This window comes from Canis lupus, chromosome X (assembly GCF_003254725.2).
Source record: "Canis lupus dingo isolate Sandy chromosome X, ASM325472v2, whole genome shotgun sequence".
Classification (NCBI taxonomy): domain Eukaryota; kingdom Metazoa; phylum Chordata; class Mammalia; order Carnivora; family Canidae; genus Canis; species Canis lupus.
Window position 1 is genome coordinate 122,195,071 of NC_064281.1, and position 18,448 is coordinate 122,213,518.

The window sequence follows — 18,448 nt, forward strand, 5'->3', positions numbered from 1 at the left end:
CAAGGAAAACATTTATTTGTCTTGTGTCTTAACGAAGTCCGGGGGTAAAACGTTCAGGGCTAGCATGGATATTCCACAGAATCGTTAGGGTTCAAAGGTACTTCCAGACCATTCCAACTCACTAATCTCTAGGGTGCGGCCTTCAATGCCATGATTCAATGTGGCAGCTAGAGCTCCAGCCGTCACATGAGAAGAAAGATGAGGCCGGGAATAGAGGAAAGAGTCGATAAGAAGAACAGGAGAATACCAGCGTGTCTGAAAGTTTCCCAGAAGGTGCTATACCAGACTTCCAGTTAAATCTCACTGGCCAGAACTGGTCATGTGACTGCAACTAGCTGTAAAGGAGGCTCAGAAGGATAGGTTCAGAAGTTCAGGCAGCCGTGGGCCTAGCTAAGAATCTGTCACCAGAGGAGAATGGGCAAACAGATGCTGGGGAAGCAAGCAGCAGTGTCCACCCCAGTCACGACGTCCAGGGAGCCCGGTCCAGGGTTTGGCACCTGACCAGCACTCTGCACGTGTTGAACTAATGAAGGAGGAGGCGGAAATGAGGGAGTCTTACTGGCCTGTCAAGAGTAGATACTTCTCAGTAATGACAAACGACTGGGAACCAGCCACCACCCACCACTCAGGCCTAGTTGAGTCTGCTCTGCTAGGCCTGCCTCTCAGAGCACTCTGCAGTAGGATAAAGGGATGCAGGAGCACTCCTTATACCCCCTGGAATGTCTCCAGGATGTAATGATACATCCACAAGCAAAGTGCGACACAATATATAAAAACACTTGTATAAGAAATAGGAGGATATAACTAAACACGTATTGTTTCGTGAAAAATGTTTTCTATTATTAGAAAATCAAAAAGGCGGGATCCCTGGGTGGCTCAGTGGTTTAGCGCCCACCTTCGGCCCAGGGTGTGATCCTTGAGTCCCGGGATCGAGTCCCACGTCGGGCTCCCTGCGTGGAGTCTGCTTCTCCCTCTGCCTGTGTCTCTGCCTCTCTCTCTCTGTGTCTCTCATAAATAAATGAATAAAATCTTTAAAAAAAAAAAAAGAAAAGAAAAAAGGAAGCCAAAGCAATCCCTCAGAGTCAAAAACAAACAGAAACAAATGAACATAGACATATAACAGTTTTGGCATAACCGTGCAAAAAAGAAGTGTTTCAAGTGTCTCGAAAACACGGAATCTTCATTGTACATACGTAGTGGGATACACCCAAAGGAGCAGAAGAACTACAAGAGAATCTGAACCGTACTCAGCGGTGTCCAGGTGTGGTCTTCCCGGATATCACCTTCCAACAGGAACTCGGATTGGAGCACCAAGTGTACTCGTGAGCCCGGGACGTTCCGCTATGGCAGGAAGTGAGGGAGACCTCAGACGGGAAGGCCACATCATGAGGACCTGGGAGCCACCTTGCAGGAGCTCGCACAGGCCACAGATGGAACCACCTGAGCCTCAGAAGGAAGAACATGGCCATCGCAGACACACACTCCATGTGTAGAAGTGCAGGCATTCTTAATGACTGGCCATTCTGGAAGTTTCCGGGGGACCAAGTCCCTACACTGGAGGGGACTAAAGAGAAAGAAGGCTCATGCCCCTAGGCTGCCCGTCCCGGATTACCTGTGTTTCTTGATAACCCAATAGTTGACGAGGGAAATTTTTTCTGCTACAGAATTCCAACTAGAAAATGCAGGAAGAAAAAAAAGAAAAAGAAAATGCAGGAAGAATGATCAAATCGGAAAATCACTTCTTTGTAGCCCTATGATGAAGGACTTGGCTTTTCCAACAAACGACGATGCAGAAAAGTAGAAGAAGTTGTTGTTCTAGGTTTTAAGACGTAGGAGGTGGGCCGCCCGGGTGGCTCAGCGGTTGAGCGTCTGTCTTCGGCTCAGGTCATGGTCCCGGTTCCAGAATTGAGGCCCGCATCGGGGACCCCGCAGGGAGCCTGCTTCCCCCTCAGCCTGTGTCTCTGCCTCTTTGTGTGTCTCTCATGAATAAATACATAAAATAATCTTTTTAAAAAAAAGACACATGAGGCATGCTGACCGCATGCTAAGTGTGGACCTTGCTGGCATTCACGTCGGAACCAAGCGCTTTCAAAAGGCATATTTGGGACAATCAAGAAAGGTGCATATTAGGCGGCATTAAGGACTTATTTTCCATACCAATTGGTAGGTACGATAATGACATTGTGGGGTTGTTTTTAAAAGCCCTTCTCGGGATCCCTGGGTGGCGCAGCGGTTTGGCGCCTGCCTTTGGCCCAGGGCGCGATCCTGGAGACCCGGGATCGAATCCCACATCGGGCTCCCGGTGCATGGAGCCTGCTTCTCCCTCGGCCTGTGTCTCTGCCTCTCTCTCTCTCTCTCTGTGACTATCATAAATAAATAAAAGTTGAAAAAAAATATTTAAAAAAAAAAAAATAAAAGCCCTTCTCTGCTGGCAATCCGTAGGTAAGTGTGCCTGTGTGAAATGCCAAGATGATTAGCATTTATTTTTAAATGTTCCAGACTAAAAGCAATGTGGGGGGCGCTGGGGTGGCTCAGTGGTTGAGCATCCACTTTCAGCTCAGGCCGTGATCCTGGGGTCCCGGGACCAAATCCCACACCGGGCTCCCTGCAGGAAGCCTGTGTCTGGGCCTGTCTCTGTGTCTCTCATGAAGAAATCAAAAAAATCGTTTAAAAAACAAATAAATAAATAAATAAAAGCATTGTGGGGTCCCGGACAGGGTCCTGAAACAGAAAAAGGACAGTAGTGGCAAAACGGGTGAGGTCTGAATGAAGCCTGGCCGCGAGTTGGGCGACGGTGGGGCGTACCCGGGAATTCTCAGTAGTGTCTTCATAACATTTCTGTACAACTGAAATTATTGTACAAAAGCTCATCATTTAAAGCCGTATTTCACGGAAAAGAGCAGGGCGCGGGGTGGGGGGAGTATAGGTGAACAAGATGGGCAAAATCCAACAGTGAAAGGCAAACAGTCTGCTTAGAAAATCAACAAGAGCCGTTTCACCAAAGAGGCCCTGCGAGTGGCAAACAGGGGCAAGAGAAGGTGCTGGACTTCCTGGGCCCTGGGAGATGCAAGTCTAAAGCCCAAGCAAGGCGATAGCTCTGGGCATCGGTCGGAAGGGCGACCGTAAAAAATAGTATCAGTAGCCAATGCTCCCTTGCCCCTGCCGGGGGACAGGTTGGCAGGTTCTTTGAAAAACCAAGGGAAAAAAAAAATAGAAAGAAAGAAAGAAAAGAAAACCAAGGCACACCCAGAAAGAGGCAGCAGGGGGGTCTGCGGGGCGCTGAAGCAGTGACATTTTGGCCGTGGTGGGATCCCATGGCTCGACACCGATGACGACGGTTCAGAGAGGCACGCGGGTGTCACTGTCATCCGCCGGACGTGCAAGGTGCTCATGCTCGGGGCAACTGCCCGTGAAGCGGGTTATTTCAAAACAGGGCATTCCAAAAAAATACTCCAGGAAACAAAGGAGGCTGCAGACGATAAATGCCGGCAAATTGTTGATGATTGTTGACCCTGGCTGATCAGGCTCCAGGGTCTCCGGGGCCTCAGTAACGATTCTCTCTACCTTTGTTTAAGGTTGACATTTTCCATGATAAACAGTTTTCTTAAGAGTCACTGCTAAACAAATGTCTGTTGAATGAATAAATGAAAGCTTAATGAATAACCCCAGTCTAAACCCGTGGTTCTATAGATAATGGAAGCAAGACTTGGGGAGGGAGAGGCTTGCTCAAGGCCGCACCGAATAGCAGAGTCCAAGCCAGGGCTCCTGATCTCTAGGCTAGCTCATATTTTTTTTAAACTTTACACAAGCAGTACAAGCACACATGCTCATTGAAAAAAAAAAAAAAAAAAAAGGAAAGGAAAGAAACAAAAAAGAAAAAAAAAAGAGAAAATTGCCCATACACCAAGGACTCCAAATGGGGGAGCTCCTCGCGGGACATGGCAAAGGGAGCCCCCGGGGACAGGGGACCAGGCAGCTGAGCAGCCTGCAGTCAATTAGAGGGCTTTGCCACAAAAAAATTTTCTTAAAGAAGAAATTGCTAGAATGCCTGGTGTGTTTGAATGTCTTGAGAGAACATTTACACACCAGGACGAGTCTAGGGTTGAATTAGTGATAAGTGCACGGGAAGCTAAGCAAACAGCTAGCCAAAGGACAATTATTAACTCCTGGGAAAACAAAATGCTGTGCAGAGAAGAAAAGTAACCATGGTTTGCATGGCTTAACTGTGAATGGCATTTATGTAGCTGCATAATTTTCAAGGATGGGGAGCTGGGAGGGGGCGGGGAGCCCTGGTCTTGCAGAGGAGGCTCCGAGCCCGCGGGACTGTAAGGGCGCCCGCCACCCGCAACCTCGGGAGCAAAGCGGGGTGGCCACCTACAGAGGGTTCTCGAGATGGGGCTGGGCCCTCTTTCCCAATGCTCCCGGGCTCGGGCTCAGAGGATCATCCCTGAGCTCCCCACGCTCCTCCCCCGCTCCCGCCATCCCCCCCTGCCCGAGCCTCGTCTATGCTGAGCGACCCCAACCCGCCGCCGCCTGCGCCGCTTGCCCCTCACCCCGTCCTGTCTCTCCCGATGGCCCGTCCGTGCGCCCGGCTGTGGCCTGCCCCTCCTCGGGGGCACCAGCCCTTCCCCACTGGCCCACCCCGAGGCCCACTCCTCTCCCGGACACCAGCCCGTGCACTTGCCAAGCCACGGACACAGCTAGGCTACTCAGAGGACAGGACGCCACCCGGCTGCGTGCCGGACCATGGCGAGGGGACACTGAGGAGGAGGACACTCGGCTCCCTGTAGCCGGGGTGGGAAACAGCCGCAGAGCCTGTGGCTTGGGTGGCCGGCCTTTCAGACTTTCAGCAAAGAGGACAGCACCGTCATGGTGCGGCTGGGGCCACCGAGCCCCCCCATGAGCCGCTGTCCTCAGGAGTGGGGTGCCCGAGAGTGTGGCGCACAGCGCAGGTGGTAGGGTGAACGGGGCCCCCAAGAGATGTGTCCGCAGCCGCGATCCTGTGAGTGTGACCTTGTCAGGGCAAAGGGCCTTTGCAAATGTGATGAAACGAAGGATTTGGAAATGTGATCCTCCTGGATTATCAGGGTGGACCCTAAACCCAAAGACAAGTGACCTTAGAAGAGACAGAAGAGGACCAGGAGGAAAGGCGAGTGAAGATAGATAGACGCAGACTTTGGAGTGGCTTCTACAAGCCCAGGGACCCCCGGGGCCCCCAGAAACTGGAAGAGGTGGGAAGGATCTTCCCTTCGAGCCTCCAGAAGCCCTCCGATGCTTTGATTTCAGCCTCCCGGCCCCCACAACTGGGACAGTTCTGCTGTTTTAAGCACCATCCCACCTCCCCGCAAGTCGGTGATCCGTTAGGGCCGCCCCAGGACATTTGCACAGTGAGAGAAATCGGGGTGTGAGTAAAGCTCTGCTCCTGACCCGGGAGACAAGGGCCGTCAGCCTCGGCTCGGGCTCCGCACACCCTCGGCCCGCAGTGAGGGTCGGGCCTGAGTTAGGGGGCGCGGGGGCCCCGTGGGGCTCCCCTCCAACCATCACCTTCTTCCTCACAGACCGGCACCCGCTCCGCTGCCAGCCACCCCTCCCGACACGGCTGTGGCCAGGGCGGCCGGTGCCCTCCGTGTTGCCAGACCCAGTGGTCCTCACGGTTCGGGCCTCAGGGCGCCGGACCCTCCCCACGAGCCTCAGGCCGTCTGTCCGGGGCTCCAGCTCCGGGGTCTCGGGCCTGGACTGGGCCCCGGGCCCGCCCGAGCGCTTCATTCTCGGAGAAGGCCTGGGGTTTGCAGGCAGACACGGGGACTCGGCGCCGGGGGCAGGAGGAACCAAGGCTGGAACCAGAGACACAGAATGTTCACTCGAGGCACAGGAGGGCACAAGGAGGGGAGGGCGCTGCAGAGGGGCGCTGGCCACCCCGAGCCCGCACCCCCTCCTCGGGCCGGGCAGGCCTGGAAGCAGTAGCCAGGCTCACCGCAAAGCAGGTGCCCAGAGTTTCTGCCCCCAGGATGGCCTCGTGGCTGCACAGACGCTGCCACCTAGGACCCTCCAGTCACCCAGGAGCCGGGGTGGGGACTCAGGGCGCTGCCGCAGCCACGCTGGCCCCAAGCGGCTCCGGAAGGGTGCCTGGGCCCAGGTGAGCCTTGGCCTTTGGGCAACTTGCCCTCCATCAGAGCAAGTGTCCAGCTCCCCCGCTGGAATGTCACTTGGCTCTGTTCACCTCTCTAGCAGCACCCAGCACAGCACTCGCATGCCGTGGGTGCCTGCTTCACTGTTGGAGGAACGCACGAAGACGCCCAGCACCCGCCACGAGCGGGGGCAGAGGACGGCCTGGGCAGCGCCTGCAAGCGGCCACTGGCATCGAAGCATGCTAGCTGCGCCCTCTCCCTCCGTGGGGGTGGCCTGGGGATCAGGACACGGCAGACAGTGTCCTGCTCAAAGCCACCTCAGCCTGGAGCCTCGGGGCCCCTGGAGACACGTGGCCGAAGTCCTGCTCTAGGTCCTTGCGGCCACTGGACCCAACTGTCTCCGCCCTGGTCGGGTCTCGGGCCCACCTCTCAGGGCTCTGGCCTCTGAGCCGCTGCATGCCGGGCACGCAGGCCCCACGCAGAGGGCCCCCCACGGCAGACGTCTCCTCTCTAGAGGCGGAGGAGCGAGGGTGGAGGATGTCGGGGAGCACGTGAGAGGAGCTGGGGAGGAGGAGCGGGGAGCGGCAGGGGTGAGGTGTGCTTTCCTCCTCGGCCCGGCACCCCGGCTGGCCCTCTCCCCAGCTGGCTGGCCTGGCCATCGCCCCCCTCCTTGTCTGAGCTTGGCCCAGGATGGGCGGGCCGGGTAGCGGGGGTGTAGGGGGCGCCGGCGCCCTCTCGGTGCCCTGGGGTCCCTGGCCAGGCCAGAGGCCACCTCCTCCGAGGGGCGAGGTGCCCAGTGTGCAGCGGGTCCCGGGGATGCCAGCGGGGAAGGGGCCCAGAGCAAACGTCCGGGGGACGCCAAGGGACCAACGGGAAGGGAGTGAGCCCCTGGGGAGGGAGGGGTCCGAGCCATCAGCGGGCCGCCTTCGTGGGGCGCAGGGGTCCAGGCAGTGCCTGCAGGAAGTGGACACCGCCCCAGAGCCACAGAGGGTGTCGCATGGGCTTGGTGGGCGGGAGAGCAGAGTTTCTCCTGAAAGTCCACGGACACATCAGTCAGCGACAGGAGCAGTCGGCACCGGGCTAGTGTACCCCATTTCTCCTCCCATCTGCCCCCCCTTTATTGGAGCCAGGGGGCCTGGGGGTGCCCTGAGCCAGGCTCAGCCTGCTGCATGGGGATGCCCGGGAGCTCTGAGTTCACAAATCAGCCCCTGGTCCCCACCAGGTCAAAAGCCAGTGTGGGTGGAAGGTGTCAGCAAGGGCCACACGTGGGAAGCAGAGTCCTGGGGTGGGGGTGGGGGGCGCAGGGAGCAGCAGCCCTGGGGCACCTGCCCACACGGGGAGGCAGAGTCAAGGGGAGGCAAGGTCGTCAGCAGAAGAGAGGGAATGTGCGTCAACGTGGAGCAAAGGTCAGGCGTGTGTGGAACCGGAGCCTCAGGGGGTGGGCAGGGAGGAAGCTGGGTGTGCTGACCCTGGGGCCTGCGCCCCCACCGCCTGCCATTCCCTGTGCCAGCCCAGGCTCGCAGCAAGCCCCCGACCCGTGGCCCCAACGGCCCACCTACCACCTCACGGGAGCGCCCTGGCCTCCGGCCCGCAGGGGAGGGGTCCCGCACACACCTCCAGCACCCAAGCACCCTGGCTGAGCGTCTGAGCCATGCTGCGATGCCCAGCACCCTCCACCTGCTCCCTAATTCGGCTCCGGGTGCAATCGCTTCTCCCTCCTGCGTGTCTTGTGGGCCCGTCTACTTCTCCGCACGCCCTCCTCAAGCGCACACCCAGGCCCCTGCCAGGAGGCTGGGCGATGGCCACGGCACCCCAAAGGCCGACTCCTTGTAGCACAAATGTAGGCTGCTTAGGGGTTTCTGGAAAGCTCTGGCCCTTTCTCTCCAGCGGCAGCCTGAGGAGCTGAGTGAAGGCTGGGAGACACACACACACACACACACACACACACACACACCTGCTTTTACCCTGCACATATGGGTGGAAATCATATGATCCCCACAGCAGGCAGGCAGGGAGCCTGGGCCCTGCAGCCGAGACCCTCCGCACAACCAGATCTTGCAAGAGGACCACTCCGAGGGACCAGCCAAATGGTCAGCATCCCGTTGGCCCCGGGAGGTGCCTGGCCCCCGAAGTGAGCTTCTCAGGTGAACACCGAGCCGGCAGGGCCAGCAGCAGGCGCTGGGCACCTAGGGCCTGGCCGCGGGTTGGTGGCCTCCCGAGCGGGCCTACCCACCCACCCCGCTGGGACCCCGGCCCCTGCCCTACCTTGCCCGCCTTCCTCTCGCCCACCCCTTCGGAGGTACAGGGAGCCAGGGGCTGGCAACGAGGGGGCAAGGCCAGCCAGCTGAGAGCCCTTGTCAGGAGTGACAGGCAACGCGAAGGGGCACCTCCAAGGACAAGCCTGCCTTCGCGCAGCAGAGGCAAAGGCTCTTGGAGATGAGCTGGCATTCGGGAAGCATCTTCAGCATCTTGCACAAAGGCAGCAGCCTCCGCCGCCTCCCTTCCCCCAGCCCCCGCCCCCATCCAGCAGCCACGGGGCCACGTCTGTCTGGCTCTGCTGCACCTCCAACCTCATTTCACTCTAAATAACACACACGCATGCACGCCCCAGGGCAAGAGTGTTCAGGTCCCTGAGCAGGTTAAGCGTTTCTGCGCCCCCCGTGCTCTCGGCCCACCGTCCCCTCTGCTCCCCCCGGGGAGCTCCTGCTTCCAGAGCCCGAGCTGGGGTCCCCCCCCCACGGAGCTCTCCCCATCCTGCCCCTGCCCTATCTGCGGATCGTGTGGGTCACTTGTCACAAGCCGTCCACTTCCTCCTGGGTGGTCGGCCACCCTGTCGGTAGCTGTCCCCAGACCTGGGAACGAATCGAGTCGGTTCATTCATTTATTCCACAGACACGGGTCAGGTGGCTCCTCCCTACAGAGAAGCTCGCCGTGAGCAGGTCTGTAGATCACTACACTGACATGCATATTTAGGAAACGCTATAAATTAGAGCAAGGTTTAAAGAAATGCCATAAATTAAGAACAAACTAAGGACCTTGGGTTGCTTTTTTTTTTTTTTTTTTTTGGTTGCAGTTTTTTTGAAGATTTCCTTTCTTTCTTTTTAGATTTTATTTATTTATTTGAGAGTGTGTGTGTGTGTGTGTGTGTGTGTGAGCAGGGGGGAGGATCAGAGAGTGAGAGGCAGGCTCCCCACGGAGCAGGGAGTTGGACAACATGGGGCTCGATTCCAGGACCCTGGGATCATGACCTGAGCTGAAGGGAGGTGCTTAACCCGCTGAGCCACCCAGGTGCCCTAGGACCTCCTTTCAGTGTCAAGTAGGAGCCACTGTCGCTTATTCTGTCTTGGAGGTGGAATAAGGGAACACCTGTTTGTGGAATTTCAGAGTTTATTTTTTTTTTCATTAAAACCCCATCCCCACTCATGCTTTTATGTCGAAGTTCCAAACAGACAGGAATGGTTGCTAGTGTCTTTCTTTCTTTTCCACGCACAGGAGCAGAGAGGAGTGCAGGCTGCCCTGCCTTTTCCTCACTCTGGGCCTAGTAGAGCCAAAGGCAGCAAAACTACCTCCTCTGAATGGACTTTCCTTTCCCTCCAAGACCCTCTTCTCCTGCTGGTCCCCCAACAATGCAAAAACTACAACTGATCAAAAAAAAAATTCATCTTCATAAAAAATAATCAAAAAATTTGTTTCAAGGACAATGAAACCTTCTCATGGGAAAGGGTCATTCCACCAAAAAGACATGACACTCCTAAATGTATGTGCGCCATACAACAGAGCTGCAAAGCACGGAGAAAAAAACCGGTAGAACTGGAAGGAGAAATAGAAACATCCACTTAAGTGGAGACTTCACCACTTAACAGAACAACTAAGGAGAAGGGAAAGATCTAGAAGGACTTGCCGACACCGGCAACGAACAGGACCTGATGGGCGGTTACAGACCGCTCTCGCCAACGCCAGCCGAGAGCCACGGGCCACGTGGCAACGCGGACCACGTCCTGGGCCGTGCGGCGAACTTCACCAAATTGCCCAGAAGTGGAATCGTACCGAGCGTGTCCTCCAATCGCAACAGACTCCAGCTAGAAATCAGTAACAGAAAGCTAACAGAAAAATCTCCAGGCTCTCGGAAGCTAAAGCCTTTTAAACGATCCGGGGGGCAAGGAGGAAATCCGAAGAAAAGAGTTTTGAAGACACTGAAGTGAACGAAGATCAAACTACACCATAGCAAAATTGGTGGTATGTGGCCGAGGCAATCCCGAGGAGGCACATCTATGGCAAAAAGCGATTGTTTCTCTCCCAAAAGGGGGATCGATTTATCTATCAGAGGGTAGGACCAGCCCGTAGAGTACGGGAGGCAGTTTGCCTTGACTCGAGCAATCAGAAATAGCCGTGAGGCTCACAGCTTCAGGAAGAGCCACTCTAGTCCGACTTGATTTCAGCTCAGGCCCTGATCTCAGGGTCGTGGGATCGAGCCCTGCGTGGGGCTCTGCGCGGAGCAGCGGGTCTGCTGGAAATTCTCTCTCTCTCTCTCTCTCTCCCTCCGCCCCTCCCTGCCTCAAATAAATTTTAAACATAATAAAATCTTAGAAATACAGACTTTAGGGATCCCCGGGGGGCTCAGCGGTTTAGCGCCTGCCTTCGGCCCAGGGCGCGATCCTGGAGTCTCGGGATCGAGTCCTGCGTCGGGCACCCCGCATGGAGCCTGCTTCTCCCTCTGCCTGTGTCTCTGTCTCTCGCGCTCTCTCTCTCTCTCTCTCTATCATGAATAAATAAATAAAATCTTTAAAAAAAAAGAAATATAGACTTTAGCCCCACCCCACGCGAAAATAACACACTTGGAAGTAAAATTAAAATGTGGCTGCCCCAGGAAAGGCCGGGAGACTTTAGACGTTGCCCATCTCACTGAATCTAGATTCAAAATCAAAAGAAAAAAAAGAAAAGAAAATCGAAAGGGTTGCCTTAAGCCCTGCCTGGGTTTACCTGAAACTCACGCAATTACTCTAACTAAGCAAGTCACTCAAATGTGCCGAATCTCACTTTCTTCATCTGGAAAATGCTAAGCCCATCTACCTCGCAGGGCTGTTTGAGCCTCAAATGCTACAACACGCGAGAAAGCATTTGGAAAGCCGACAAGCTCCGTATTCATTTGCTGGAGCCGCGGGAACAAAGTAGCACAGACTGGGGGGGGGCTCGGAACAACAGGCATGAGTTGTCCCCCACTGCTGGGTCGAGCTCCTTCTGAAGGCGCTGGGGAAGGCTCTGAGCCAGGCGTCCCCGCCAACGGCTGGCGGCGCGCCGGCCGCCTTCGCACCGTGTTCTCCTGCGCGTGTCCGTGTCCAAATGTCCCCAGTCATTTTGGACTCCGGGCCCACCCCACTGTGGTTGAGCACACCTTGATTCCATTTGCAAATCAGGCCACATCTGCGGGTGCAGGGGTTTCAGAATTGACCACGCGATCTGGCCAGTGTGTGTGGGGGGGAGTCACAATTCAACCCCACAAGAGGCCCTATATTACTGTTATTTTGGAACACTGTTGTCTTTCGGATTATGGTCTCTCTTGCTGGCTACAGCTTATGGGGTCCGATGAAATCATAAGGCGTATATATTTGCACAAACATATTACACTAATATGTATGTGAGCGTGTGCATGTGACTGTGTCTCGACCTTGGCAGGCTCCCTGCTGCTCTGTCTGGATGGCTTGGGAGGTGTGTTTATGTCCTGGGAAAGTTCATGCACACTCACGCGTGGACACCGCGCGCCTGCCCCGGTTTCGAGCCCGCACTACCACAACGCTACTCCTAACGCACGTTCTAGCACCAACGCAAGGAAGCAGCAGGTGCTCCCAGCCTTCTCCCTCAGCTTGCCGCTTGCAGGGCCCCATTCCAGCCCCCCACACCCCAGCCCCCCACACTGGGTCCCCGCAGCCCTGGGAGTCAGCCAGGCTCTCCAAACACAGCTTGGGGCCCATCCAGTGGGGTTCTGGGCAGTCACGTGGACACCCCACCCCTCGTCCCTCACAGAGGTGTGCTCTGCTCGTCTTCGCACTCCCAGGTGACAAGCACTCACATGAGGCTTCGGTCTCTGCGGTCAGCAAGGCCTTCGACAGCCTGGTCACAGAACGAATGGCACCGGTGTCCCGGGGACCACCAATGGGACCACATGGCAGCTCGTCCACCTTCTGTCCTGTACACCTTTCCTCCCCACATGAAGACAGGGGCAGCCACAGGGTCCAGGCCAGCTGCCCGCAGCAGAGGCAGGATGGGTGGGCCGCCGACGGGTGCCGGGGAGGAGGCTGGGGGGTCACCGAAGCCATCCAACGGGGCCTGCAGACTATGGGGGGCCCCAGAGCACAGAGAAGAGGTCTGAAGGCTGAGCCTCACCCCAGGAATTCACAGTCCCCACCTGCAGCCAGGACAAGGCCACAGGAACGAGGAGGCGGCATGACAGGTGCCAGGGGTGAGGGAGGAGTAAGGGCAGGCCCGGGCAGGGAGGGCCCCTGGCAGGTGGTGACAGAGAGCTTCGGACCAGCGCTGGGACAGCGGCACGTGCCGTGAGTCTCACATGCGGGAGGGGGTTTCCCAGAGGCAGGTCCGGTTCCCAATCTGCCCTGTACCCCACTGGGCCAGCCTAGAGCCAGACACAGAGTGGGGTGCCACGAAGGTCTATGTGGGGCTCACAGCCACTCCAACCCGACCACGTTCACCCAGGGGACATTTGTGAAGTGGCTGCGGTGCCCAGGCCGACGCCAGGCGCCCCAGAGCCCGGAGGCATCTACAGCATCTCGGGGCGGGCCAGCTGGCCGGGCGCAGGGGACAGACAGGGAAGCCCTGCGATGGGCGACAGGGGAGCCAGGTGACACCTGCGGGAGGTGCTCCCAGCTCTGGGGCCGAGGAGGAGGAGGAGGCGGCGAGGGCCCCCCAGGAGGAGAATACTCGGTGCACAGGGCGCAGAGCACAGAAGCAGCCGCGGGAGGGCAACAACCGGGCCCGACAGGCCGTCCAGGGGCCTGGGTGGATTCGCTAGACGGGTCTACAGGGGCGCCGGAGCCTCCCAAGGAAGAGGCGGGAAAACAAAGCTGGCGAGTCAGGAAGGGGCAGGGAGAGGTGGGAGCCCCGCGAGCCACCTTCACCCGGGCTGCTGGGGACTCGGACCACAGGGCTCTGGCCACTTTGCTTGCCTTTGGGAGTCACGTCGAGGTCGCCTAGCCAAGCTTCTGGACCCGGGGCCTACGCCCGATGCTCGAGCCCGTCTCGGAGCCAGGCTGGGCGCAACACGAAGCGGCCACTGTCCCGCACACGTGCTCTCAACTCGCAGGGGCGCTCCCCGGCCACGGGCCTCGGTGGTCGGCAGCTGGGAGGGCACGGGCGGCCCGAGCCACATGGTCCCAAGGCGGGAACGCAGGAAGCCCTTGCCGGGCCGAGGGGCCTGCAGGCCAGGACGCTGGCAGTGGATTTTGCCCGCGTGCCAGAGCTGGGGACCGACAAGGCCGCAGCGGGCTGCAGGACGCACTCACGAAGCACAGGTCCGCCTCCGTGGAGCCTCAGAACGTGAGCTTATTTCGAACGAGGCAAAGGGACACAAGACACCCTGGCACATTCTGTGGAGGCCAGTGGCCTGCAGCAGGTGGACTTTGTCCTCACGGCCACTCGGCCACTCGGGGGCCACTGAAGGGTGCTGGGGAGGAGCGCTGACTTCTGCTGCAGGACAATGGCTGCATCTTCCTCCTCCTCCTCCTCGCGGGGGGATGAGTGGGGGGCCTGAGCCTGGAGGCTTCCAACAGTGAGGAGGGGGCAGGGCCCGGCGAGGGACCAGAGGGGACCAGAGGGGATCAGAGGTGGACACATTCACAAGCTCTTGAAGTGGTAAACACGTCAGAGAGTGTGAGGGGTGTTGGGGAGAGAGGGAATTGATCTCAACCCCTGACATGAGGATTTGGGTGACCAGGGTGGAGACCGCGAGGTCCCTGTGGGACACGATGCATCTGAAGGGCTGTGGGGCATTTAGGTGGCAAGGGCCAGGTGCCCGCTGGGGCTGTGTGCCTCCCCCCCAAGAGACACTGATGTCACAGTCATCACCCAGGAGATGAGCTGAGGTCATCCCGTGGGAACCCAGAGAGAGGAATGAGGGCCGGAAAGCCTGAGACAAACTTGGGACAAATGGCCAGAGTGGTGGGAAGAAAACCAGGAGCTCGGGACAGAGGAGGAGAATGTTCCAGCAGGAGAGCGCCAAGGGTCTAGGAGCGAGACAGAGGTGGCAGGGCACAGGAGATGGGGCCACTGAGGGACAAGTAGAGGACTCCCCCTCTCCCAAGCTTGGATGCCAGGTGACTTCTGCCCTCTGCGGAGGGGCTGGAACCGTGGGGGCCCTCCCCCGACTCATCTGGGGGGCCTGATGATGTGGGTGGCCGAGACGCCTGCTGGGAGGGGCGGCCTGAGCTGGGCTCCGGGACACCCGCGCGGGATTGGAGCGGCCACGGGGGACCGTGGGAAGGAAGGAAGGCAGGAAGGCGGCCGGGCAAGTGAGGGAGCGTTCGGGCTGAGGGTGGGGTGCCCAGCGCAGACGGGCCAGGCCGCCGGAGGGGCACCCGGAGCAGGCTGGGGCTGGCATGGCCGGAAGGAGGCTGTGAGCCAGAGTCCCGGCCCCAGGAGCGGACCTGCCACCTCCCACCGGGGGCTGAGGCGTGAGGAGGAAAACTCGAAGGTCCTGGGCTTCGACGGGAGGGTGGCCCAATCACTTCCAGAAGCCACAGTCTCGGGAGGCACCGTGATGCCACTGCGGGGGGCGGGGGGCAGGGAGCCCTGGGGGCAGGGCAGGCTTGGCTAAGCAGGAGACAGCATTCTGGGCACCACATGTCCCCCGGCCTGAGGACAATTTCTGGATAATTCTACCCGTTGTAATCTGCAGAGCCTGGGTAGGCCGGCCACGGCAGCCGATGGGGCCGTCACCGGGAGCAGAGCCCAGGAAGTTCCCGCTGACGATTGGGAAGTCGTCCTAGGTTTGTAGCCTGGGGACCGCATCCTGGACTCCCCCCCTTTCTCCTCTAGGGCCACAGAGAACAGGCAGCTCAAGCCAGGGGTGTCGCAGGGAGCCCAAGGTCCCCATCACTGTCCCTGCGGCTCCAGCCAGGTCTCCAACAGCAGGTCCCAAGGGCTGCCTCTTACAGGTGACAAATTGGGCTCCGTGTTACCCTCATGGTCCCAGTCCCTGATAGCGCCAACCGCTGTCCCCAGAGTGGGGGTACCGTGAAGAGAGGCTTCCACTGCTAGAAGACCAGTCTCAGGCCACTGCTCCAAGTTGGTGACAGCAGAGTCAAATGGGACCCCGGAGTGGCCCGGGCCACACCCCGACGCTCACGGCCCCCACAGGCCCTGTCCTTTGTCTCTGTGTCGAGGGCATGATGCTGGCAATGGGCGAGGCAGGGGCGGGGCGGGGAGGGCCCAGCTGGCAGGTACTGAGCTCTCCGCACCTGCTCATGTGGTGGCTCAGGTCCTGTGCATCCCTGCAGGAGGCGACAAGCCCCGAGAGCGCACTCACCACGCCACTGAGGCACACGGTGACACAGGGAGATGGCTCTGAGGACTGGTACCCGATCGCCCGCAGGCAGAAGGAGTTGCCCCGGGGAGGGACTCAGGGACTCATCACAGTCCCCCACCAGAGGGGCCTATATGGGGTCCGGGCTGCGTGCCTGACACTGAGAGAGGGGCCGCGGCTGAGCCCTTGTCGCCGGAAGCCCGTCCTGCGCAGGCCTCGGGGCGCCCACCTGCTTCCCCACGGGCCTCCCTTCCCTGTCCCTCCCGTCTCTGCCCAGGGCTGGCCCCGGAGGGCCGTGGTCACGCGCGCCGCACCTGCGCCCTCTCCTCTGCGCGCTGGGTGCTCTGGGTGCACATCAGTCACCGACGTGGGAAGCAGGTACTGCGGGGTAAGAGCAGCTCTCTAAATTTAGACCGGAAAAATCCCCACAGTGCTGGCAGAAATATCCCGAGCCCTCCTCGTGGCAGCCTCTGAAGCGGGAAAGTGGGGAGGGGGCTGTGGGGGGCGGCAGGGGCGGGCCCGGGGTGAACCTGCGCTGGGTGAAATCGGGGTCGGGAGCCACTGCCCCGCAGGCCCGGCCTGCGTTCCCCGCCCTAGCAGGCCCTCCCGCAGAACGTTCCTGGCCAATTCGGACTCCGTGGACGGCTCTCCGGGGCCCCTGCGCCGTCCTTGCTCCGGGCCGCCACCCCATCCAGTCCCTTCCACGGAGGCCGCGGCCCGGCGCGGGTCCTAGACCGTGTTTCTCCAGGGAGAGAAGCAGAGCGGTGCTCGTTGGCCCCATGCTCGGTGGCCCTGAGCCCAGACCCCGGGACCCAGGCAGCCTGGTGGCCTGTTGGGGCACAAGGAAGCAAGGAGCAGGGGAAGGGCCACGAGGCGGGTGGAAGCAGCCAGACTGCGCGCCCCAGTGCTGGGGTGGGAGGGCCCAGAGCTCTGAGGAGCGAGGTCGGGCGGGGCTGGGGACACCTAGCACCTTCAGGACCCCCTCCCCAGCCCCGCAGACCTCTGAGCCGGGGCCGCAGATTATCTTCTTTCCAAGGATGCGCTGCTCTCACTCAGGGACACGGTCCTGGTGGCGGTGTGGAGACGCGGCCAGAGGGGCCTTCCTCACAGCAGCTGGTGGAGGGGGTTCTAGAGCAGGGGGGCAACTCCCCGCAGGCCCTGGGCGCCCCCACCTCCCTGGCCATTCCGGCTCCCCTCCCTCCTGCCCCCATTCCTCCCTCAACTTCCCCTGGACGAGCCAGGAAGTCGTCTGCCTCCCTCCCCGACCCTCCACAGCACGGGCCGGAGGGGCTCCCCCCGCTGCCCCCTTCCCACTCACCTCCCTTCGCCCGGCCAGCCAATGGGCGTGGGTGTCTGGCTCTCTCCCGGTAAAAGGATTATATCATCTGTAATGTATATCCAGACAGGCGCACTGCTTCTCGGGAGGACGAGACAAGGAGAGGGAGCCCGCACAGCTGGCCGGAGGGGCTTTATAACCAGGTTATTGAACCTGAACCTGAGCCCTCCCAGAATGGGGGTGTTAATGGCTCTCGAGGTCACAGCCCCTCAGAAATCAATTGCTGCGCAGCTCTCCCCTCCCTCCTCTCGTCTGGCTCCCTCCTGTCCCCGCCTCGCCTGGAGCAGGCTCTCACCCTTTCACCTGCATGTGCAGATCCCGGGAGCTGCCACAGGGCCGTCTGGTTCCAAATGTCTGGCCCTGGGCCTGTCGGGAGCTGCCCCGGGCAGGTGGGGTGCTCCAGAACAGAGTCTAGCATGGGCTCCAAAGGCACGGCACCGGGAGCGAGAGGTGTCTAGAAGACGCCCTCTGAAGCCCCCCGGGTGGGGAGCCTGTGACCCAGTGGTGGAGTGAAGGTGGCCTGCAAGGGGGGGCATGTGGCGCGCGGCTTCAGCTGCACATACGGCTCTGGGTGGGACCCCTGGCTGCCCGGAAGTGAAGCCTCAAGGGTGGTGCGCCCCAGTGCCACCGCCCCCCAGACGGGAGCAGGCTCTCCATGGCGGACCAGAGAGGTAAGCCTCTCCTCAAAGCTTTGCTTGCTAGAAGGTGGCCCAGAATGGGGACCCGAGAAAGGTGTGCTTTAACGGTAGGGCCGTCTTCAGCCAAAGGCCCGGGGTGCCCAGGGCGCCGGAGCGTGGAGGGGGGTTGCCCGAGGACCGTGCACTTCCAGGCCAGGCTAGGGATCGCTCCATCCCAACCGAGGCCCAGCGTTCTGTCCCTCCGCCTGGCGTAGGGCTGGCAGGTCTTGGGGCATCCTGCCCTGTGCCTTGGGGTTCTGGTGCAAAGGGGGGGTGGGGCGGCAGAGGAGAGGCTTACAGTAGCGGCCTGGTAACTCGGCCAGAGATGCCTGTCGGGACCCCACAGGAGTGAGCACGTGGGCTCGGCTGCTTCACAAACAGGCCCAGCTGCGCCTTCAGAACGACCCTGATTCTGACCCAATTGGCCTGGCGCTCAAGCCCTCCTGGAGGAGGCTGTGCGTTCTGTGCCCCAACAGGGTCTAGGCCGCGCCCTGCCAGCCGAGAGCAGTCCCTGGGGCAGGGGAGGAGAGGCCCGCTCGCCTGAGGCCTAGCAGGCCTGCGCCTTCAGAGCCCTCGGCTGGCCTGGCCATGTGGGCTGGCATTCTTCTCCTGCGCCCTGGGTGGGTCCTGTTGCCTGGAGAGCAGAGGCCGTGGGAGGGCTGGGGTGGGAACTTTGCAGGGGTGGGGGGCGGCCTCATTCAATCTAAATGTTCCTCCTCCAGCGTTCAGCCCTGAGTCACTCCAGCGCAGGGTGGGGGTGGGGAGCTGGGGATCG